Source organism: Lasioglossum baleicum, chromosome 11, assembly GCF_051020765.1.
Source record: "Lasioglossum baleicum chromosome 11, iyLasBale1, whole genome shotgun sequence".
Classification (NCBI taxonomy): domain Eukaryota; kingdom Metazoa; phylum Arthropoda; class Insecta; order Hymenoptera; family Halictidae; genus Lasioglossum; species Lasioglossum baleicum.
In genome coordinates, this window is record NC_134939.1 from 17,137,770 (window position 1) to 17,163,769 (window position 26,000).

Here is a 26,000-nt window from a genome sequence, read left to right on the forward strand (position 1 = left end):
CCGATGCGAAACGGATGGAGAAGAGGTCCGGTTGACATTCTATTTAAACTATAATTCGCAATTTATTCAATTGGCGAGGCTCGCGGTTGCGAAGTTTCAACTGCGATCGCAGGGGGAAACTTGATCGTCGATTCGAGAATGAAAAATTGTCGAGGTATCGGTGCCTGGTATCGTTAATGGGAATTTTTTTCTCCGTCCGTTAGAACGCGCTCGATGGTGTTTGTTAAATCGAGCCTCTTTGCGCTTTTATTGGAGATAAGAATAATGGACCGCTGAATAATTTAATAAACGGCTCTCAAAGAGAATATCCGTCTTCATCGGGGACACTGGTTTCCCGGGACTTGATTAATTTTAAATGTTTGGTTAAGATGCTCTACTTCCCCGACAGGCCATTTGGTCAACAAAATTTCGTTTCGACGAAGCAAAATGAGTTTCAAGAGAATCAATCGACATGATGTACCGAGTCTAAGAAAGTTTGACAAAGTTTGACGGGATGTTGCGACTCGTGTCGCAAGTTTGTCCAGCAATCAAGCGCGAATCGATTGATACATCGCTGGCAGGAATCCCGAGTAAGAATGGTTATGAATGAACCGGACGAGGCGGCGAAGACATAGCTTCAGGAAAGCGTTCCGGTCCGGAGAAACGCGAACGCCAGGAAGGTAGGAATTACAGTGCATGAATATTCCATGGACGGACGCTTGCGCAATGCAGGTATCAGTTGGTCAAGTGATTACGGCGTATCGTACGTCACCGGTCTCCAGGTGAACAGTTTGGACAGTCGTAAAAGGGGGTCCAGTGGCCACGGTGCGGGGATCACGTTCCAAGCCGCCAACTACGCCATTCCATTCAATGCCGCGTACCCCTCATAAAGTATCCCACAAAACACTACCATGAAGAAGGTATAAATTACCCGGGGACTATAGCTTGGTATAATCAATTTAAACCATTTTTTCATGTTCCTGTCGTTTGCGATTTATAGGGACCAACCTGGAAAATCCGATTCGGATGGAGAAGTTGATATCTAAAAACACAGCTATATAAATTCGTATGTGTTTCTCTGAAAATCGGGGTGTATCCGTCACCGGGGTGTTTCCTGGTGAGGGGGCCAACTTTGAAATGCAGAGTACGGTCGCGCAATGCAGGTATCAACCGTTGAAATGATTACGGCGTGTCGTAGGTCACCGGTCTGCAGGTGAACAGTTCGGACAGTCGTATAAGGGGGTTGCCGGTGTGTGGGGGGGGGGGGGTGGACCGGTCGGCGTTGTTGGAATCACGTTTCAAGCCTGGAGAGCACGACGGCCGACTCTCGAGTATAGTCGAGTCGAGTCGAGTCGAGTCGAGGGAGATTTCGGAAGTCACCTAGACGTTTCCTATTTACGGCACTTCCTAGCGAGCTAAATTAACCGAGAAGCCTGGCGATCCTTATCCCCCCACGTCCTCACATTTTCCTTCGTCCTGGAGGACCAGACCCCGGGCCACCGAGGCGAAAGGAAGGAAAACGAGGAGAGTGGCACGGGAGAGGGGGGCGGGGGGAAAGAGAGAAGGATATTCTCTCTCTCTCTCCGGGTGTACGTGACCAAGTAGATAAGAGGACGAGGACGTCGTTAGTCTCTGGCCGAGGCGGAAGAATGTCCTCGTACACGCGAAAACTGTAGCTGTGTCGAGATTATCGGGCGTTACTTCGTTTACAAATTTCCCCGGGACACAACGACGCCGACGCCGACGACGACGCCACCACCGCGGATCCCCGCAGCCAGCCGAGCAAGCTTTTATCGTATTATTCACCAGCTTTCACGTATCTTTTTCCACGTTCGGCCGTCCCTCGCACGCGGTCTCCTCCAGTTTATTACCAGCTACCTTCGGGACAGGATCTTTGGCCCTTTCCCGGCGTTTCCCATTTCTCCGTCGCTCCTACGAAAAATCGCCTAACCCAGATCCGTCACCTGACGTCGTTTATTCCCGCAATAATGCGCGCGAATGTCTGACGCACGCTTTTTATTCTGCTCTTCCGATTACGGGCTGACATTCACGCTAAATTTTAAGCTTAAAATTTTGGGATCGACACTTTCGGCTGCATTATTAACGCCGGAAGTTGAAGGCCCCGCTTCCGAAGCACCGAGAGTTTATTTCGCAGTAACGTTCGCGGTTCGGCGAGAATGTAACGTCTTAAAGCTTTTTCTCCATAATGCAGATAGGCCGTTCTGCTCGCGGCCTAGGCAGAATCGCACCCTTTAAATAAGTGAATGGCCGAAGGCAGCCGTTGTATCGCCGCTCGTGTTAAACCGAGTTTCGACGGGAACTCTCTTTTTCCAGTCAGTGATTTAAATATTCAGCCTGATGAATAATGCACGGCAGACCAGCTAAAACTCTATGAACGGATTCAGACGGTTTGCTCTAAGTTGTAGGCGCGGAAGTGCGAGCGAATTATTCAGAATATCATTCTACGGGCTGCGTTTCCATTCCGGCTGTGTATAATTAACGGTGTGCCGTACCCGGAACAATAAGCGATTGCTTTTCGCGACGCGATCGAAAACCCCATCGGAGATTTTTGAATTTTGTATCACGCGAGAATTCTGTTGCTCGATTCGGAACTCCGGGAACTAGCGCGGAGGTATGCGGCTGTATTCATTGAATCAGAAATTCATGGTAGTTAATAGCGGTATTAGCGGGTGGATCGAGGTATTCGAGAAGATACAACTATTTCGGGTTTGTTTGTCCAAGTTCGGAAAGGTACGTGGGCGGTTCCGGAGAATCTAGGTCAGATTAAGCAATTCCGAAAACCACCTATTCCCCTTTCAGCGCGGCAGACAGGTGCGATATTCCTTTCAAGGCGAGCCTGCCACCTATACCTAAGGAAGACGCGCTCCGAGTCCAATAAAAAGGTAACTCGGCAGCGAGAGTTTCTATATCTAGGCTCGCAACGTCGCGATAAATTCCATTAGCAGAATTTACCGAGCACCTATACCACCGGGGAAGACCTAAAACAGTGCGAGCAGTGTCTCTCAACCTACTGAATATTTCCCGATCGCCCATTTTCCTAGCTTCGCCTACAATTCAACCGGAAGGCGCGCCGAACAAACAACCATCACTATTTACGCCCCCCCGGTTGCAATTCGTCGATCACTTCCATTAGCAAATGCAGCGCGAAATTGTTCTGTAAATTATTGTCTATACGCTCAATGTAAACGCATCATTTATTTGTTTAATCGATGTGGCTAAACATAACGTACCTTCGCTTTTACGTTCGCTGCACGATTTAACAATTTTTTCGAGAATGATAAATTCAGGATCGCGTAAGCTGAAGATTCAAGCTTTAAAATGAGCCCGGGCACATTGTTCTGCGATTTTTTTTCGCGAAGTTACGACAGCTTGAACACGGCCAATTTTTCATCGTAATACTAGTCCTCCAATTTCGCACAATTAGGTACTGTCATTAACGTGGATCCTTTGTGTTCCGAATGTACGTGCGATTTCCACCTGTAGCCTCAATTAAAATTATATATTTTCATTACACGTTGGTTCCTTAAGGACTGGTTAAAAATGTTTACCAAAGCCGCAGTGAAACATTGTATATTCACCTGTAGCTGTAATTCATTAAAACGATATATCCGTTTATACCGATTTAGTGTCATTATACAGACTTAATGTCTTAATACGCAGTGAAAATGTTTCACCTATATTTGAATATTGAATACCTACCATATGGCCACAATTGATTAAAATCATACGTCAGTGTAATCCCATTCTAATGTTATTATATAAACTTAATCTCTTATTATGGGATAACAACGTTTAACAAAGCCCATTTAAATATTGAGTATCCAGCTGCAACCACAATTAATTAAAATGCCATGGTTATCCCTTACTGCAGGCATGTCAAACTCTTTTACCACCGAGGGCCTCATTAAGTATTATAAATTAATTCGAGGGCCACAATAGAAAAAAAACAGACTCGAAATAAAAAGGAAACACATTTTTTTATTAACATTACTGTTGCATATACAAAATAACATACGCAACCAAGTTGTTTTTTACATGTTTAGTTTATTTGAACAAAACTATTTCATTTTTGTTTCGAAGAAACTTGGCAATGTTTGTCGATAATCAAATTTTCAAAATTTGGTTGAATTTGTTGAACTGTAATTAATTTTGAAATTAATTCTACACGTTAGTCTGTTCATTTTGACCTTTCTGCAGTTTTATTATTTTTTACCAGTGCTACCGAACATCGCTGAAACACGCCTAATTGCACATAACATATTGGGAAATCGGTCGACAGATAAATAATTGTAAAAATGTGGAACTACAACATCAATATGTTTTTGCTTCAATACGGAATCACGCTGCATTTCGATTATTTCTAGTTGAACAGGTCTTGCACTCCAAATTCACCCTTCTGCAAATTAATTTCACCCTTTTGCAAATCAAATTCAAATGAAGTATTTTTTAAGTAAGTTTTTGCAAAATAAATCAGATCAAATGTAAATTAATTGTTAAGAAATTCAACATTTTATTTACTGCAAATATGTACATCAAATACTTATGTAGAAGTAATTACCAATTCACTAACTTTGTAATGTCCGAAAACTGTGTGTAGATATACATATAAATTCATTATAGCCATTTTCCGATTAATAAATTTTAGAAATGAAAGTACATTTTTATTGAAGCGTATTGAGTATCGAGTCTTCCCTCGCAGTAATGACACCGTTCACGTGTGTCTAAATAAATATATAACTTAATCGAAATGAATCAATAGATAAATAATTTTGAATATTCTTAATGGGTGTGAAATTGATTTTCCAAAGGTTGAATTTGATTTGCAAAAGGGTGAACTTGGAGTGTAAAACCTATATAAATTGTCATCAACAGTTTCAAAGATTTTTGGTCGAGCCGCGTGTTTGACATGCCTGGCTTACTGTGTCACGACACGGACTGAATTCTTTCGGACGGGAACAAAATATTGAACGAAGCTACGGTTGAAAATTTTGGAAAGAGTCTTTCTGGCAAATGGTATTTAGCAATCGAATATTTGGATGCGGATGACTTGGGGAAGGTAGTGGAGATGGTAGTGGTTCGATGCAGGTAGAGCAGCGATCGTGCGTTCGCAGAGCAGCGATCGTTGACCTTTGAGAAGTTGATTGGATCTCGGCTCTCTTTAACGGGGATCCGGCAGAGAGACTGGCTAAACGGCATAACGTGTCGCCCTTTAAGGGCGCTTCCACAGGAATGCGACGCCGTGCTGACGACGTGACACGCATCGACGAAACGCGATCCGCGGCGCATGCTAATGCCCCTCGGCTGAAAATCTGAAACGTCAACTGGAGCAACGTTGCAACGGTAACACGGGGGACGCCTACCGGGATTTCGTGGAGATTCAATTCGGTCCGCAGCAGCGACGTTCGCCGCGTTCGTGACGATTTGCGCCGGACCAAACCGAGAGAGGGTTGCCAGGGGGTGTTCAATTTGAACGTGCATTCTCTGCCGGACTCTCTCTCCCTCTCTTCCTCTATCTCTCTCTCTCTCATATACACACACCAAAACCGCCATAGAAGCCCGCGACACAAGAAACGAGGCCGGTATCGCTTCCAATAAAAATTCGCCGCTGACATTTTTCCAACAATTTTCGACCAGACGTAATCCAATCCTAACAAATAAATAGAGATCGATATTCTTTCCGACAGATTTTGCTCTCGCGGACGGCAGCCTCTATATTCGCTTCGACAAGTCCGCCTCGTAAAATTGGCTAAAACATGCCCGCCGATTGTTTACCGTTTTCATTATGCGAGGATTTCCGGGCAGCTTGGAACAGTTACTCAAGGCTCGACGCATAAGAAAGGCCTAACGTGTTGACCCAGTACCGATTTTGTTGAAAATCTTCAGCACGAGTCCGGTTCGATATTATTAAAGGTGTTAGAAATTGCTGTGATCGCGCTCCTCGATTATTTGCTGTTTTCGTTTATGAGGGGAATGGATGGTTTAGAATTTTTCCTGTAGGATCGACACACAAAAAAGGAAAAAGAATCGTGCTAATATTTGCGGAGTCCGGCGGAGCTTTCGGAATCCATTTTTCGAGGGACAGAGCCTCGATTGCATTTCGCGTTTCCGATTTATCCGCGAACTTTCTCGGCGCAGAGGCGATCCGCCGAAAATTACGCGGCCCAAGCAGAGAGTCGGGGCCAGAAAAACCGATACTCGATATCCCTAAATCAGCCCAATAAATCTCCAAATTGAACATCGACCGACAACAAAAGCTTTCGTGTTCTGTAGCGGGCGCGCGCGCGGGCCGCAGTCGCTTTTCGAGGAGAAAGCATAGAGAAAGAGAACGATGGAAAAGAGAGAGGGATCGAGGTTAAAAGGAAGGAATGGTTGTTACACGGCGAGCGCACACATGTAGCTGCAAGTTATGCCCTTGGGTCTTTCAATATCGGCTGAAATAGCTGGTCAGGCCTGGATGACAGAGAGAAGAGCCGAGGGAGACGAGAATAGACCGATTCGAGGCAGAAAACGAGGAAGAAAGAGAGAAAGAGAGAAGAGTCGCGTAGGGGGGTGAGTAACCGTACGACGACATCTCGGTAGTCGTCTCGCGTTCGCTTATAGCAGACTAATCGTTGAAATACGTGCAAATATTTATTTTCCAGCTGTCACGAACAAGCCACTCTGCACGGTTTCCTACGCGGTACCGAAGGCGAGGCGGACAGGTAGCTACTACCTAGGAGAGCTTCCGAGAAATACGGCTGTTGGATGAATTCGAGCCGGTGCGCGAGCACGCGCGCCTCTCTCTCTCTCTCTCTCTCTCTCTCTCGCTCTCCTTCTCCTCCTGCTCTCCTCCAGAACTTTTTATTTATGTTTCCTTGCTCAGTTGCACCGGCTCGCGAAAGCAAATCAAAATGTTTCTTCAAGCCGGCTGCACTTTCTTCGGGTTGCCTCGCAGCCCCTCCCACGCAACCCCGTCGAGCCACCACTCGGACACCCTGAGAGATTCGTTAATGATCTCCGAGGGTGTTGAATTTCAAGAATTTGGACGCCTTCTGCTCGTTCTAGACAAGAGGCTGGGTTTAAGGGTGTGCACTGAAAATAATTGAGAGCTACGGAGACTGCTAATAACTACTCTGAATATTCTTTCCACGTTTCGCGTCGGGCGATTCGTTCAATCTCAAGATGCTCGCTCGTAGTTTCATTACTCGTAACGCGATGCCGATTGATTTTTGCTTGGAAAAGAATTTTGGATGATCGAGTTGGAATTTTCTCGGCGGGGTGGATTAAAATACGTAAAAATGTGTGAGTCCAGGATGCTCGATCAACGACAACCTCCTAACGATCACGGTTTGATGGATTCATTCGTTTCGGTTCATTTCGCCCGACACATTCCATTAGCTGTGCCAGGTATCGAAGCGGAGGTGTCGATAGTAATGACTCCCATTACGTCGCCGATACGAGACACGCTGTAACTCGTGGTCACAGAAGAATTTAATGATCGTGAAACTGATCCTCGATAACGTTGGCGGTAATGGGAGAATTATGAAATCGGCGACATTAAAAATCAGCAAATTCCCCGGATCGCGATTTCTCCGCAGGCAGAGTCGTGTGGAGAAATTAATAGAACAATTTGAGCGCATTCAGAGCGCATTCACTTTGCACGTCCGCCTCACAATAACCATCGTCCGGCTAGCCCGTATGCTAAGAGTCCTGGCGCGAGCGAAGGAAATGGCTGCGGAGGGTGTTTAGAATGCAAGAAGGGCAGTCGGTGGAACGACATTCAGGGCCCAGGGGCCAAGGCGAGAGATTTTCGAATCCTAATATCCAGAATTTACGATAGGACTGGTCTACGAGAGTAGAATTCGCCCGGGCGAAGAAAGAGAACGAAAAGTCTGCGGGGGTTGATGGTGGTGGAAAATAGAAGGGGGTTCCTCGGACGGGATAATTAATTTTATCGGCATCGAAAGAAGAATCGCAGTTTCGTTGAGGATTTAGCGCTCGAGGGGGTTGAGGCTCTCGGAGAAGGACAGAAGAGGTTGCAGACTTCGGTGTTCCCTATCTAGTCCGCGCAGAGCATCTTCTCCCCTCGCGTCCGACCGGTATCCCCATTAGCAAGCACCGCGACGAAAAGGGAGAAATTAAAGCGAAAATAAAGCGGAAGGCAAATAAAAATAAAAGTATCCCTCTCGGCCATCGCTGTGTGTTGCAGTGTTGGGTTAGGTTGGCGAGGCGCGGCGCGGCACGGCAGCAGCTGCATGCACGAGACTGTGGAACAGTTTCATTTACCTACCCGTAATTTCATACCCGCTCTTCCTCACGTCTACCCGTCCCTTAACATCCCTTCACCTTTGCGCTTTCTCTCTGTCCCTCCGTGACTCTAGCAAAGGGGCCACTAATATGTTTCTCCTTGCCCCTCATCCCACATTTTCCTCTCCCACCCTTGGCCTCTGTGTTTTTCTATTTTCACTTTAGAATGCACGCGTGTATGCCGGGCTACTGGCTGTGCACGAGAGTAAGTGTGCACGCGCGGTGACTTCTCTCTATCCCCGGCGACCCTCTCCACACTCAGTCCATCAAATGTCCGTTTTATTGTACCTCTCGACGCGGGCGGAAGTGAAATTCGCTGGCGAGAAGGGCGTTGGCCCTCGGCCGGTCCCTCATAATTCGATTCCGCGGAGCGCACGCCGTCGATGCACACACCGGCTCTCGCGATTTCGACTAAATTCAGTTAGACGGGCTGCGCGGCCAGCTGCGAATAAAGCACGGCTGCGGACGTCGTCGCCGCGACCTCACCGAGGAGTCCTCAAAATTCTGTATTATTCGTCACGTAATATCGTGAATTACATTAGAACCAAAATTGTACCCGGCACTGTTAGAACCTTCACGGTAGTTCAAGGAAGAAGAATGCCACGTTAATCTCCACGCAATTCCCATAAAATCAAATGTGGCACTCGACACCTGTCCCACACACGTTCCTCTCTGGGAAAACAGATATCATTCTTCGCGTTCGATATTTCACGGGCGGAGAATCGATCGGAAGCCGAAATAAAGCGATACGAGCAAAGTGCGATCAATCAAGAATCGGATAATTTCAGCCGGCGACCCCTATCAGCGATATTTTATGACGCTCGAATCGAGATTCCGTGTCTCGGATACACGATTTAACGCGACAGCGCCGTCCGATTCGTGAAGAGAGAGGAATACAGAAAGAGAGAGAGAGAAAGAATCGGGGGTATCGCGTTCGGGTTCCACGGCAATGCATCCGTGTTTGTCGACCGGGAACCTACAACGATTTCCACTTACTTCTTTCTGGGACTTCGGGATAAAGACAGAAGACAGAGCCCAAGCCGACTCGTTTTTTTCTACCGCTGCGCGGTACTTTCGCTATTCCCCGCAGGATCTCCTCCTTTCCCTTTGCATTCCGGCTTCGCTGTATCCGGCTAGCAGGAAGGTAGGCATCAAGGCGGCGCGGCGGCGCACGCCAACATCCCCGCTTCCACAACCCCGTCCTCCATCTTGGCCAAGCATCCCCTATCTCGGGGAGAAATCGCACCCCACCGACCCTTTCGCACTCGCCGTCTCGGCTCCCGAGCTGTCAGTCGAGTCCCGAGGACTCCGCGAATCGCAGCATCACCCGCGAATCCGCGCTATTTTCCTCTCCATAATCCTCGAAGCAAACCCCCTCGATTACTCGAAACATTCGACCATCTCCTCGCACCACCACCTCGCTCGCATGCAACAGTGGAAAATAAATTTGTCTTTGCTTCCAAATCGATGCACCAATGGAGAATACTCCGGCTGACTCCACCGTATGTTACTATGCGATGAGAAGAGCGCCGAATTTTCTTGAGAATGTCCCGGCAGCAAGTTCTGCTGCGTGCGCTGCCTCTCAAGACGCTCAGGTAAGTGGTGTTCGGCGTTGTTTGCGTTTCCAGCTGGCCTCTGTTCGGACGGTGTGTGTCAAACGTATGTGGCGGATTACGGATTTGCATTATGTACTACATAACGTGCACTGTTGCTCCTCAGGCAATGAGATACACACGTACACGACCGTACGCACTGATCCGTCTGATATCTGTTAGGCTAAACGTAAACGCATCGTCAACAATTCTGTAGTCAGTTTATCTGCACATTACTCTTCGTCTGCTCCAGAGTAGCACGCGTTGTTGCTCTACCTAAGTAGAAACGGTGAACCGTGATCAGTAGACTGCGGATGTTTATGCGATTTTCAATTATTGTAGACGAATTTGAAGAAAGTGGAATGAAATACCTACAATCTTATTTCCAGTGGTAGCAGCCTTTTGCAGATCTCAAAAAAATAAAAATTGTACTAAATTCTGTTGAATTATATATTCCACCTTTTTTTGAAAATGTCAGAAGCCAGAAATGCATAAAGATCCGCAGTCTAATAATCAGACATTTCATTTTTAGACTGTGAGTTTTGATGCATTTTTGACAGAAGCGACTAATTAGAAGCAATCTCCTAAAATTATTGAGCGAGTCTCGTTTTTTGTTTAACTACCACAGTTTGAAGGAAATCGATGTAAGATAAAAATCGCACGAAGATGAATACCTCGAAGAATCGGGTGACATCGCGGAGCCGTGTCAGAGGTTAAAAGACATTTGGTTCCCGGTCCTGATTCCCTTCCGATCGATTGCCGCCCGACAAGTGACGGAATCCCTCTGGTTATGAATGAAAAGTTTTGCCAATGAACGGCGGGAATGATCGAAAAGGAGCAGTAGGTCTGGAATCTTGGCGACTGCAGGGGAAACTGTTTCGGAAACGCGTCCCTCGACGGTCTTTGGTAACGCGATAGCGTGTAAACAGCACGCGAGCCGGCGCGCCACCATATTGACAGCCGAGCACGTGAGTTTCCCCTCTCAGTTTTTCGATAGCACTTCACTTGGTTTTCCAAGCGCTGTTGGCAATGTTATCGGAGCACTCTGGTTGGATCCTCGATGCCGATCTCGCCGAACGCTAAAGGCTGCTATCGATTCCTTCGACGAGACACGAGGATTTGCATTTTCGGCGCGAAGGCAATCGCAACAACGATTAACCCTTCCGTGGATAAAACATCTCGCGAATTAATTCCGTAGTGGAAACTATGGAGACTGCGAATTTTTATGCAAAATAAAAATATCGATGGACCAGACCTTGTTCAAGGGCAATCTTGAATTACAATATAAAATTATAATTAAAAACGGTTAATCGATGTGCAACAATGATCGAAGTTTGCGCGACAGTTGCCAAACTATATGGGGACTTTTGAGCTCCATCGGCTCTGCACGATGCAAACCTTGGCCTTGAAGGATCGCTGGTAGTATAACTCAAAGTTCCAGGGGCACAAAAGTTCGCTGGAACTGTGCGCGCTAGCTCTCCAGCTTTGTATGATATACAAAGCCTCGTGCGCGTCCGTGTGTACTGTGTACGAACTGTGCAAGCGCGCGAACATACTTCGAACTCGGTGGCGATCGTTCGATCGAAAGTGCCCGGTGATAAATGTGTCTTGATTCCTGGCTATCGCAGATGGTGACCTTCGACAATTTTCCTCTAGATTTATTGGCAACGAATGGGAAAGTGACCGCGCGATCGATAGTTTTTCCAGGTTGCAAGTTTTTTTTTGTCGTTGGCTGAGAAAATCCGATAAGAATAACTTCCGTTTGCAATCGTTGCGACATTTAATCGAATTAATTTGCAGTTTGTTTTCCCAGAATATAATCGTGTTGCTTCGTCCTCGTTAATTATTTTTCATTACATGCAGAACGTGCTTAATCGTGTCAAACTTTACTTTTGCAACGCGTCTCGTGGATATTCCTAACAATATCCTGATTCCACTTGAGAACACGATACTAAAGCAACCTCTATGAATATTGAAACGAAAATCTTCACCGGTACCGTGATCCTAGTTATTAATTTTCACTGTAACATCTATGATGGGGCAAGAGTACGGATATCCCGAGTGAAATATTGCATGAAATAACATTCGATTAATTTATACGTTTCGAGGAAGCTTTCTCGTAACCCAGATTAAACTGCTATCGGAACATTCTATTAGCAGAGGTGAACGATAATATTTGAATGACTGCTAATAAACTTATCTGGCGAGATAGAGTCTAATAGCTGCAGCCAGACCCATAATTTCATTGAAATGTCGATATTAAATTAAATTACTTATCGAAGAATTGAAATCAACGTGGCATTCAACGTTTTTGAAGTCATTCACGGATGGGATTATATAATTTTAATCAAAATTGTTGAGCTGGGCGAGAAAAAATGTAATCAACATGTAAATTGTTTATTTTTTCACTTAAGAATTAGACATGAACCTTCCAAGCTTCAAAATTGATTAACTAATTTTTCTGAGGTCGCTGCGTCATTAATGTACCGTGGAAACGCTTGCTGGATTAAAGTACTAAATGTGGTTAAATGATAGCGTATTGATGCAAGCCAATCGAAAGGCAGGGCCGACCGCTTTGGAACGCAAAGGGTGAAGACTCTCCAATAACATGTGTGCCTTCTCTTTTACGCGGTGCGTACGCAGAGAGACAGGGAATGTCATATAATATTGCCTCAATAACGACGAGCAAGAGAGAGATGATCTGCGCGATGCCCGAGGGTTTATTACGTCCCAGTCCACCAATATTGGCCGCTAGTCGATCGTACAGCTTCACCGAAGCCAAAGTGAGATGGACGCCGGCAAGATTAAAAAGGGACCAAACCTGGTTCGCCTAATGATTTTACCATGATTCCTCCTACCACGTTCGTCCGCCGCAGACCAACTATTATTCCAACAACCACTCATATTTGTTCAAAAAATACGCTCGATATCTTTTTCATATCAATTTTTCGTATCTCCACATGTTTTTATGACATTCATCTGCACATTCTGGCCTTCGTATCCAATACTTGGGAATTGTATCTATTCGTTAATTAACAATTCGAATTTTCGTGCCGATGCGTTCAGTGCACCGAATTTCGTTCAGAATGCGGAAATTTTGATTTAGTCGAATAAGGGACTCGTATAGATAAATAAATGGAAAAAAAAGAAATCTGAGGTTGATGGAGGCTCGAAGGTTCATGAAGAAATAGGGCGGCAATAGTGTCGAGGCGGAGCGATTCGCAGGGTCCACGGAAACAATCACAAAGCCATGAGAGCTCGGCGTTTTCCTCGTTTGCCATTCATTCATGGGTCGACGCGATCTCGTAAATTCGATAAGTCGTGGCACAAGCGGCGCTCCGTAATTCAGTACAAGACTGCTACCAAAAATCAATCGAGACCGTCGTCTGAGGAGTTTCGAAGCGTACTGCGTTCAGACCTGGTTGAAGGTGGTTTCTATGGGATGGGGTGAACAGCAGAGACTAAGACGAAGAGAGCAAGAGATAGAGAGCGAGAGAGAGAGAGAGAGAGAGAGAGGGAGAGAGTAGGGTTGTGAGGATGGATAGAGGGGTTGGCTGGAGTGGAGGGAAAGTCGAATACTCTCACGATACGTCTCGTCCCTTTCCAACTTGCTGGATTCCCGATAAAGCCGTCGAGCATTTGCTCGAAGCTTGCAGTGTACTCAGCTAGTCCGACTTCCGGAAGTTTCGTCCCTGAAGTTTACCCTTTCGCTCTGAGAAGCACGGAACGTCGGAGGAATCTCGGAGAGGTCAAAGCTGCACGCGAGAGTTTAAGGCTGAATTGGCTAGACCGGATAAAAAGGAAACGAATGGGGATAACGAGGGAGCGAGGATCGTTATCCTGCGAGCGAGATCATCGCGTTTGTCCTAGACCGCCTCCACGACCCTGCTAAGCTGAATACCAAATACTCTGATGCCTGGATCCGTCGCTTGTCAGACGGCTCGTTCTTACTTTTAAACTTCCACAGTCGTCCCGACTGTCTATGAACGGCACGGGACAACCATTTTCATTTTTTATCATCCCTTTGACCTGCTGTCTTTCGACGCTCGAGACACTCGCTGCGTTTGCCGTTTATTTTCGAGTGCAAACATGGAGCAGAGAGTAGAGGATAAACTTCCGTTGCTTACCGTCGTTGAATTAATTTTGTTTAATGCAACGTAACTGCTCTTGCAGAGTATCTATCAGAGGAACGTCACTCACTGGTGACATATGGAGTCAATCAAATTTATGATAAATGTGAATTTGCCAATTTCAGTTGAATTAATTAAACTATTTTGGTTTTCAGGGAATTTTGAGATTGATATTAGGTACTTAACATAGAACGGGTGGTAGTCTTGCCTGTAATAACAGAAATAGCTTCAACCCAGTATTGAAAGTTAAAATTATCATTCCAGTCATGATTGAGAGCTGTGAATATTTTAGACGATAAAATATTCTTAGTAGAGCACGTCACAACTGGTTCTTATGCCTCCTTAATGAACAGCGTGGACCTCCGGAATGCTTCCCGGTCTAAATCGTGTAAAATTCAAAGTGTCGAGAGAGCACGTTACTTCCTACACGCGTTCCATCTTCTCGATATTGATTTTGTTCTCGTACACACTCCATAAATAAGTTTCTCCGCCTTCCATATCTTGAGGACCAGGCGATAAATCTCCTCAACGCTAGTCCGCACTTACTCTTTCTTCCTTTTCTTGCTGCTCTGTTTCCTGGGCCGTCCCCCGTCCCACGTCCCCCGGTCCCCGGTCCCGTGTTGCTTTTTACTTGGCGTGAAAACAAAAACTTCCAATCTTCGCGAAAACCGTGTGCCAAAAGTGAACCGTGGATGCAGCTGAATACCGTGACCCATATTCGAAACCAGTTTCATTACATCGAAAAAACGTACTCCCGCGGAATAGTTGCTCTACTTCGAAGTAGAACCAGTGAGGTATAATCAGACACGTCATTAGTACGAATAAATACTTTTCTTCTTTTTCTTTTTCTTCTCTCCGCTACTGTCGTCGTCGGGGGTAGATCAATGTTACCTGCCGTCGAATGAAGAACACAATTCTGCTGAATCGTTGCTCTACTTCCAAGTAGAAACAGTGGGCCACGATCAGACACGCCATTAGCGTGAACAAATGTCGTTTTTTTAAGGTATTGTTGCCGGAGATGGATTAAAATAAAGAACACGCTGCTCAAAAATGGTTGCTCTACTTCGAAGCAGAAACAATGAATTAATTAACGTTCTTGTTTAAAAGTAAATTCATGTTATTGTCGGTAGAACTGGTGGTTCTACAGCAGAGTAGAAAGAGTGAAGAACAGTCGGACAATAATTAATAGTAGCGGCGGTTGTTCGGCGAGGAGAGCGTGTCGTACAGAAGTAAATAATCTTTTTCGAGTAAATTAATGTCCCCGGTGGTGAATTAATGTTACTTACAACTGAAGAGGGTTAAAATAAATCAATTACAGGAGAGGAGCGTCGAGTTTCAATCTTGAGCAGGATTTACGGGTTCACGTTCAAGAAGAACGTGCTGTCACCCCCTTCCAAGGAGTCTTTATTGTGTGACGATGTAATCAGTTTACCCGAGATGTGCAATCATTATCCGTTCCCGGCGGAACAGCTTGCCGAGAGATCTTCGACCTTAATCAATATACTGCACTACGACAATATCATTTACGATAAATTGAAGATTATCCCTAACGGTTCAGAGTTTGCTGGAAGTTTACGTCGTGCTAATAAACTTCTCGGTATATCGAACACACTCGGGGCATTTACTGGGGCACTAATCCGACGAGATTTATAGCTTAAAAGGTCGTTAAAAGTTTCTTGGAAATTACAATGCCGTGGCTACGGGCTCTATAATTAGGGAAATCCTTTCATAGTTCGACTTCGATCCGACCTTTTATTCGCGTCATCGCAGTCGCGTTTATTCGCACAGATTATTCCAGAAAAAAGTACTTACCTAGAAGAATCTAGCTGAATCTAAATAAAGGCTATCTTCGCACGGAAAGATCGGGCCACTGAAATGTAATATGCAAAACTAATGGTCGCGATTGTATCTTTTATACACTCCGGAGTAATAACAGACTGCCGAGGTTCATGCGAAGCGGCACTAAAATTAAATTTTTCAATAAATAAACACTGAAAGTCTAGCCTGCATTTTATGAAGCTTGCGATGACAAAATTCAAGCTTTCGCGTATCGCGTAGGCTGCGGATCTTTATGCATTTTTTATGAAATTGAAAATTGAAAACAATAGATGCAGTCTAGTGTCGCATTAATCGACGGAGAATTTTTCATTCAGGATGCGACAAGTTTCTCGAGAACAGCATTAACGCTTCGGTGCATAAAAGGTTGAACAACCAATCGACTCAAGAATTAGTCCGCCCTTCCTTGGAGACCACGGTCCGTCTATAATTACGGTGGAATTACTGCAATGTAATTACAGGATGATGCATAGCCACGTTTAATAGGCTCCCCGTTAGCCCGTTTGATGTAGTCATGTCATTGGACAGTTCTATCCGGTCTCTTCGAGGCTCAGATCAATGTTCTCGACTGCGTCTAATCGCATCGCTCTATACGGTAGTTGCATTTGCGTTTTGAATAAGGCACATGTGATCACCGAAGGCTCGCGCCACCGGACTCCAGCAATGGTAATACCGAAAATCATTATGTTTGATGTGTGTGCCCGCCTCTGTACCACATTACTCTCCTGTTAATTCGAAACCGAAACGCATTTGCCAATTTTGTGCATCGGCGAAAACAGTTTATAATATAATACAATCTAACGTTGCAATTACACTTTCGTGGCATTCACTTGCGAATTCGTCAATTTTTATCGAATGATCACTCCAATCGATATCCTACTAAATGTGAAGAAGAATGTGGCCCTTCAAATTTTTGGCCACCTTTTTGTAAATTAAAAGTGTTAGAGTAAATCCAATGTTAATTTTCTTGATGTGTAAGTTAGCGCTTGGAATTGCGAATTCGTGCGAGCATAGTGCATTTATGGGACTTTCCCGCAGGCCTGTTGAGCGAGCAGAGTCTTCCGGTAGTGATCACAGTCGCCGGCAAATAGGTCGTTTAGGGAGAAAAGTTTCCGTCGGTTAGTAGCATTTATGCGAGCCCGTCACCGAGGACCACAATATCCATCTTCACTTCCAGAACGATGTTGGATGCGTTAGGATGATGGACGGTCGTTTACATCCACCGCGCGTCGCCATTAATGCGGAGAGTCGTCTTTAACTTACTTTTCAGCGACATCGCAAAGTGACAAAACTACATCGGTGATAAAAAGTGCGGTCTTACGACCTCGATACTGCCGAATCGATGTCGATAAAAGCATTACGGCAATAGATATTCGTGCCATTCTCCACGTTAACGTTTGCCAAAGGGGACATCGAGCAGCCAGCAAAAAGGACACTCAGATTTCGCGCCAGTTCTGTTAATCCTGCACGAATCATTCAAATGTAGCCTCAATCGATGCAAAGAAACAACGAATTTAATTGTTTCTAGAGAACACAAATCGTTTTTCTTTCCTATTCGCCTGTTACAATTGCGCGAATTGAATACCAATGGCCAAATGAAGTAGGGAAAATGAGAATGCATAAATTTGGGAAGTCAGTTTAAAATTCAGCATCCGCGCGCCTAATTCGTATCTCTGATCCTTTTACGATCGCGTTCCAGCCGTGCTGAAAGTAATCGGAATAGAATTACGCTCGGCAACGAAAGTAAAAACAATGATTATATTTCGAGCGCATTAAATGACAATGAGCAGGAACCGGGGCGGCGCGTCGCGCGTGTCTATCGAGACAGAGAAATATTTCGCGTTGCCCGGAAAGCTGTTAACGAAATTATGATATTTTTTGGCGTGTGTCAAAGACATTGCTTGCCGTCAGTGGCACGCGACACACGCCACAGCATTAAAGTCATCCGGAATACGATAAAGGAATATTTAAAATAATACGATGGAAGGGCTGTTACACTAGAAATTCGATTTCATGCATTTTCCAACGAGGAGCACTCTTTTTTGTGTTCCTTTGTGTGTTAATATGCTTTGATACCGGCAAGTCGGCCGAATGCTTTGATATCTTTCTTTTTTTTTCTTTCAATCAAAACGAACAATTTTAGCGGGGCAGAATTAGCAAGGCATTTCCATTTGAAAACTTTTTTATAGAAATGTCTCCGTTCTCCGTCGTCGCGTTTTAATAACAAAACGAAACAGGGTTGTTATGTAAATTTCTCGCGAAAGCTGTTGCAGAGGAGAGCACGCGTGTTGAACAAAATAGTCTTCACACACATGCTTCTCATTAATTTGATAATTTATATTACATTGTCGTGTTATTAAAAAATTCCAGGAAAAATACGCGGGTTTTTGATAGATTGGATATTTGCGAAATTCGAACAGCCTCCGCCGCGCCCCGCCACGGGATTTGATCGAAAACGTCGTCTGTTCGCGGGAGGACCGAAATAATCGTTCTACGGATTTGTCCCGGTGACAATCGTGATCGGAAGGAAAGGAGGGGGAGTCAATCAATCGGTAATTAGTAGCCGATGGACAGGGCATAACTTTATCAGGTGCTGAAATGCGCGCAATGTCCCCGCGCCATCGTCTGGGATTCAAAATGGATGCACGCGTCACACGTGCCGGCAATTAATAATCAATTCTAGCAGGAAACGACGGTGATTGAACATGTACGTGCCCGACAGCCTCTTTGTTGCCTATTCAACGACGGATAAAACTTTCTCTTGGAAAATTACGAACTGCGCTCCTCTCCTCCCCCTAGAACGTCCATCATTTTTTACACTCGGTGGGACTATCATAATTCGACTGCGGATTTTATGCATTTATCGCAGAAATGGTTACGTACAATTTAAAACAATGCAGGTATTAAAAAGTGTATTAGTTTCGCCGTAATATTAGACAATTGAAAGAAGAATGAAATTTTTATTTGGCTCCTGTGTCTTGCAATCAAACATTTTTTATTTTACATGAAGATCCGCACTCTAATCATAATTTTGTACATTCGAGGGCCTATCTCGCTTTCATTCATTTGTCTAGGCTCCTTAAATCACTTGCATGGATGCCAAATTTCTTAATATTTGAATACTGTGCACTTTTTGATCGTTCAGATAAAGTTATCAAAATCGTAGAAATGATTTTAGTATTTTTGTTGAAGATGTGTGTGTGATTCGCTCCTCTACGTTGCGGAAATAATTCAGTTTGCTTGATGGAGAAATTCTTTTTCGGCCGAAGTCCGTTGTTTCGCATACTGCAGTGATTTCGATTAGACGTCCCATAGTTTCCGCGGAAATTGTGAAATAGAATGTCGGACAGTGACGTCCCGAAGAACGAGTATGAAATGTAGCACACATGTTTGCGCGAAACGTGCACGCGTACACACAGTGCCACCGTCATTCGGGACGCGTTCACGCTCGCGTCACAACAAGTAAACTGATTTACAGAGAATAACCCCCGCGTGGTCAGCGTGCAAGTTATCATACCACGGATTTCTCCCATCGCATCATTCGCAACAACAGCCTGTGGCAGTTCCAAGTAGGATAATAGTCCGTGGGAAATTGAACGATCGTGATAATTGTGCACGTACTAAACGCGGCCAACGTTCGAAATTTACAAATCAATTAAGCTGATAGTGCTGCGGTTACGTCAAATCGTTCGACGACAGTCCGTGCCATCTGCAAATTCACCGACAAAAAAATCAATCAATTTTCATTATTTTCCTTCAGTCCATAGCCATTTTTATCGGACACGCGTTTTCTTTAAAAGTTAATTGGTAGATTGTGGACGCTGTGTAACAATCTTATTAAAGAAATGATAACAGAAGGCAATCTGCAATTTTCTAAATTGAGATAGAAGGCGATATGAAATTTTTTAATATGTTTTTGGGGGAACGCGAGACAAAGTTAACCGAAAGCGTCCTCGACTTCCTGTCAGCGAATCTCAGCGACGGAGTTCTATACGCACACGAGTGTTCATAAAACCGCTGTCAGTTATCGTTAGGGAGGAGCCACGACCAATATTGCGACTCCATTGTTGCCTCGTTAAGGCAATTGTTTATTATATTAGTCGAGCTGCGCGCTATGATTCGAGGCTGCCTCGCTCTCCCCACATGTCTTATCTCAGCGACGTGTTTCTTCCTTGCGAGATAAGATTTAATGAAACACGGACGTCGCCGCGATGACTGATGATTACTCTGTTGATCGACTTAAACCATCAGACCCTCGTCTAATTTCCATTGTCTTCGCTTTAAAAACTCGCTACTTGCTTCGGCAAACCTGCATAATTGGATCAAAGTATAAAATTGTTCCCCTTATTGTCCTCGTAATGAATATCTGTCCGGTAACTGTTTGACGAGACTCTTTCGCACGAGGCTTTGGCAAATCCTCTCTGAATTCATTATGACTGGGAGTGTGCTGTTATATTGTTTATTAGATAACAGCTTTTAATAATGTGTGGAGAAATTGTGTTGTTTTCTGACGAAGAGATTTTTGAGTAATAGTGCACTGCTAGTAGGTGGCGCCATCTTCGTTCTCGTCCTCGTTGAATTTTAATGAAATATTCCAGACGATGTTAGAACATTGAAATAGGCAATAAATATCACAGGTCTTACTCTGTCCACAAATTTAATAAAGTACGAATTAGAATGTTCAAATAGGAAATAAACGATTTGTCTGATGATATGTTAATTTAGAGATTTCGGGTATGCTCTGGTCCTTTGGAGCAATGAATATTCGATTTCGAAGAATCGATATTAATTTCCGTGCGTCACGTGTGTTGCCTGTGGCAGCGGTAAAAATTAGTGAACGTAACGAGGCGGAATAACAATGGAAACGCATTTATTGTCTGTTTCGAGCGTGGCCGTGCCTCGGCGGCCAAAATTTCAATTCAATTAGCAGGCATCTCACGATCAACTTCGCAAATTACGACCGGTTTCCACGAACCGACCGCAACGGGCTGACTAAGAGGGCAGTTTGTCACTTCTTTCATGAATCATACTCCATCCGGTCCTTCCAAACCAAGTCCAATTAGTATGCCTCGATAGCCATCGATTCCGTGGTGGCCGTTTCGAGGAGAGGCGAACCTATGGCGAATGCGTGTGGGCGATTCAACGTCCATGCATGTTAGTACGTGTCCGTAGGTGCGCCCGTTGCATTTGCCGTTGCACAGTTCGTTCGAACGTTTCCTCTAGCGATTGTTAGATCCACGAACGAGAGGAAGGTATTCTGGTATCGTGGAATTAACCTGGCCGCGAGAACGAAACGACTCGTTTTATTCACGTATACATATCGGTGTGTAACGCGTGCGGTTCGGGCTAGCGTGCGCGCGGGCGTGGGCGTGTACAGAAACGTTTTCTCATTGAACGTTACGCACATGATAATGAAGGTGGGTGAGCCATCTCGTTTCTGTCGCCGGATGTCACGTGACCATTGCCTCGAAGGGCCGCACACATCGTTCTCTCCACCAACATTGCCTCACGAAAATGCCCGTCGCAAATCATGCCTGACTTCGCCCCGGGAATACTCGGCATTAATTAAAATAATCGAAATTCTACTGCACCGTCAGCGTAGCTTCCAATTCTATACTTCTAACGATTAAATTGCAGATTCGATACACTTCTAGGTCGAAGTAATTTCTGTAAAATGTGCGAAAATCGTTAACCCTTGTATAATAGAACTCTTCCGTCATTTATTCTAATTTGCCTTATTCTAATTTAGACATAGTTCGAAAGCTTGCGTCCAAATGAAAATTCCGCTCAGCGAGATATAAAGAGAGGATTAATCGTTTCCCAGCAATTTCATGTTGTTTGTAACCCCCGGTTATTTTAATCGCAACGAGCATAAATAGCTAGAAATTGAAATTACGTCTGCCCGTTGCGAAAAGTTGGCTTGCCGAAGCGATTCGCCGACGATGTTAATCCGCGAAAAGGGTCTCGCGACTCGCAAGTGGAAAGGCAACAGCGAGGTTGGCATAACGCGTAGCGTTTTGTAGCAACAGTGGCAGGGGGGAGTATAGTTTCACAGGACTCTCGGGTGAACCGCAAAAGTGATGCGGATAGCGAAAAATAAATCCGTGCTGTGCATGTCATTCAGCGCGCAATTTTAAACGTTCGCAACACTGACACGAAAACTGCACCACTTGATCCGCGGAAAAACATGCGCGTCTACAAAAGTGTTTGCTCAGTCCGCGAGCTCCGCTCGTGGCTACGCGGATTCGTAGCGGTAACAATTCCTTTCGCTGGTCAAACGATCCCGGCATGGTAAGTATTCGACGGTTTATTAACGTTAATTAAACGTATTACGTTGCGGGCTGCCCGCGAAACGAAAATCCCGATTAAATCGCTGGAATCGTACGCGCGGTCCTTACTTCAGCGATTATTGCAACTGGAACTCGTTCATTTTACTCCGCACTAATTTCGTTGATATGTTGGCGGACTTGTACACGACATTCTGCGCGTCTGTATAATCATATCCGTATGGAATTAACGGTGGAAGTTTCATTGTTATTTTACGAAGATTTACGTTAATTTAACTCGGTGATTTACACAACTGGGTATATACAGTTTAGCTCAGAATGTTCAGATGAATGATTAACTTGAATTTACAAATTTCTCTTGTCTATTCAATGGTGTTGGAATCTTTATAATCGTTCGAATCGTACGCGCAATCCTTATTTCAGCGATCATTATAACTGGAGCTCATTCATTTTAGTCCGCATTAATAACTAATTTGGTCGATACATATGTTGGCGGACTTGTATACGATATTCTACTCGTCCGTTCAAACATGTCCGAAGTTTCATTGTCATTTTACAAAGATTTATCTTAATCTAACTCGGTGATTTACACAACTGGAAATATCCAGTTTAGTTCAGATGAATGATTAACTAGAATTTACAAATTTCACTTGTCTATTTAATTGTGTTGAAATTTTGTTCACGTTCTCATAAATCTCATTTATGGACAGACAATATTTTAGCGTTCCGTTTTATTTAGATTGAAATACCGTGGAGTGTGTTTTTGGATCGGAAGGGGGGTGTAGGATTTCGATTTGGTGGAGTACAAACAGGCAATGCGAGTATTATTGTATCGTGGAATAAACACGGGACTAAAGTGATTGAGACCGTCCGGATAGAGGATCTCAAAAGGTTAATAGGAAAGTTGTGTTGCCGAAACGATGGCACGGCAAAGTGCCGATTATCGGAATGCAGCTTATCCGAAATTTCCATTATGCGGAAATCTGTTTATGCACGGAGAGAGGGACACTTCGGAATTAGCTGCACATCTATGTACAAGCTTCTCGTTTAACACTATCATCCTGTTAAACAGTGTAAAATCCACAGAAAATTTCTATAACCTATCTGTCATATTAATCAATTAGCAGACACTAAAAATACAATCATATTACATTCGTATGAAGCTTCGGAGTAGGATCGGAGCAACGACAAGTTGCGGGAACGATCATCGAAAATCGAAACTGTAAATCAAACAGGCGCGTGCTCGAGGAAATAAATTTTTACAGTCAACGGTAACGGCTCGTAGATTTGTCTGTCGCGTCCGAAACGACACATTCCACTGCGAAAGAAAAAAAGAAGAACACGCGCGCTCAGAACCCTCGGGTAATTTGCAAAAATGCCAGGGAGAGGACTGAGAACGTAAGAAAGAATCTATAGCCGTCGTTCGAGGGTAAAAGAAAATCCAGTGGTCGCAAACGTGCGGGCTGACACAGGAACGTAACTTGAAAGACGATTTTACGAGGTTTTTACGGTTCATTCCGCGCGAGGTATGTGTCCGCTATCACAAAATGATCTTTGTTTTACATTCACGCGGACCGCAACGGCCCGTTCGAACGGTCGCAACAGACGTTTCCCTGGAATTTCTCCGCCTACGCTTCTCCGACAGCTGAAAGAAAATAAGAAGAGAGCGAATAGATCGCTGCTGGGGGATTGCATAATTTCGCCGATACCGCTCGACTCGATACTCGCATAAACAGGCCACTAATTGTCCGGCCGAGTGCCGCTTTCGTTCCACTTTAACAAAAATTCCTAAATAAAAACGATGCTTCGCTTCGTTGCTCGATAAAATCCAGTCCGGCACACTTCTCGCTCGGTCAAGAGATTACATAAACTTTTATTTGGCATAAAGATCTACGCGTACGTATTGGCGCTGCTAGTCGACTAAATTCTAGAGTTTTGCGATCTTCTAAGATTTTAATGGGAAAATTTTCTATTTGAGTAATTTCCCGAGCAGCGTGAAGGATAAGGGCGGTAATGGCGGCCCTCGAAAGGAAAAACGCAGGATCATGGGGTGCTCTGAGGACGCAGGGGGGCGGAGGATCCTTCGAAAAGGGGGCGAGCATGGTGTCTGCGCTCGTGCGAAGGACGCGTCGTTACTCTTCATCTACGGAATGGCCTTTAATAGCGATGATGGTAAAATATCGCGGCAGGATTTTACGGAACGCGTTCCGTGGGTGGGGGGGGGGGGGTGGAAACACGTTGAAACCAAGAGGGAGGCGGTGCCGGCTATTATTTCGTCGGAGGGGGGCCAGGCTTGACAAACGATTACGCAAGCGCCACTTTCGCGAAAACTAAGAAAACACTCTCGCTAAATCATAAGAAGCCATTACCGGAGGCGCGGCCCCGTCTCCAGTATAATACTTCGCGTTGGAGGGTTCAAGGACCAAGGATTCGTTTACCCTTTTTTCCCCTCTTCTTCTCTCTCTCTCTCTATCTCTCTCTCTCCACCGGTGACCTTTCCTCCACGATTTGTCAAGTTCAAAGGATGGACGACGAGCCGCTCCGCGCCAGCTCTGTGTGTTTATCTTCCTCCTAATGTTCCTTCCTCCCGGTTTTTTCCCGAGCGTTGATGCTGCCGCCCGATGAATTTTTCAAAGGGTGGAAAGAAATCTTCCTTCGACTCGGATCCCGGACCTCGGAATTTCTGAACACCGGGACGAACTGTCTGCGAGCGTTAACGAACCCAAATAATTCGGGGTGTTGCGATCCACCCTCCGCAATCTTACGACTAGACTGCGGATTTTCAAAATAAAAATTGTCTGCATTGACCGCAACATACCAACAGCTGGTGAAAATGTCTGAAAGCGTCCAGTTCCATGATGAGCATCAAAGTGGCCGGCAGAAAGTCCGAAACCGACGTGGAGATGATCGAGAAGATGAATCGAAGCGTGTAAATCAAGCATCAACTTCATCCGTGCATACCATAAATTTGCATGTCCCAGCTGAGTTGTCTACACTTCTTCACCCTAAACCTATTCAATTGGTAATTCTCAGGGCCAGATTTACAGTTTAAAATTTTGCGGTTTAGGGTTTAGGGTTAAGAAGCGTCGGCAACTCAGCTGGGACATGCAAATTTATGGTATGGGCGGATGACGTATCGGAGTTATTGGGTTTTGTAGATAAGGATTCTTGATTTCTTGTGACAGTTAACGATTTTCGCGCAGCACGTCATCAAAGTATAGTCCTTCAGGAACATTTAAAAAAAAATTCCAATTGATTCGATGAAAAACTGAGTTGTCGGCAGATTTTTGTCCAAAAAGATCGGTTTCTCGCCCACTGCGTGGCGTATCGAATGTTTGCGGCGAGTTCTCATCAAGACTCGGAATCTGCTTGAAATTACAATTGTTTGTCTCTCTCTCGAGGGAACAAGTGGAAGAGGAGTAAGAGGACGATTCGGTTCCCGCAGAGTTTCTCCCTTTAATCCTAGACTTTCTTAGTTTCGCTGTTTTCCCCGGGACGTTTTATTTTATTTGTCTTCCGCGCTCGAAAAAGCCGCGCCGCTCTTTGGCCAACGGTGGAAGGATTGGAAGAACAATGGTCTGGCGGTTATCGGAAGTTGTTTGTCGGCCAATTAGGATAATGGTTCGCCTTTGCTTGTCCGTTCCATTCCATTCTGTTCCGCTACATCTCGGAGTGCCAGGTCGATTAATACGGCCGAAGATAAAAGAACTTTGTAATATCCCTCGCGATTCGGAAACAACGCGCTTCGCCTCGCTTGTGCCTGGTGCCTCGCCTCTGCCTCGTCTCTCTGGAACGAATGAAAATAAATTCGTTTGCGGGGGCGACTCTCTCTCTCTCTCTCTCTCTCTCTCTCTCTCTTTGTCTCGTCT

General features: G+C 44.9%; 1 protein-coding gene and 1 long non-coding RNA gene across 13 annotated transcripts in view; one reads left to right on the top strand and one right to left on the bottom strand.

Annotated features, from left to right (window-relative positions):
- Ten-m (teneurin transmembrane protein Ten-m) overlaps positions 1-26,000 on the top strand; it is a 534,210-nt gene that overhangs the window by 49,631 nt on the left and 458,579 nt on the right. Inside the window, exon 1 of one of the 12 annotated variants that reach the window (XM_076433905.1) lies at positions 1,277-9,881. The exons of 10 other annotated variants lie outside the window; for them this stretch is intronic. The gene's annotated coding sequence lies outside the window, so the exon portion shown is untranslated. Of the gene's footprint in view, positions 1-1,276; positions 9,882-26,000 lie in introns of those variants that run through there. One more of the 12 variants, XM_076433922.1, reaches the window with a different exon arrangement.
- LOC143213769 (uncharacterized) overlaps positions 1-26,000 on the bottom strand; it is a 322,076-nt gene that overhangs the window by 28,166 nt on the left and 267,910 nt on the right. The window lies entirely within an intron of this gene.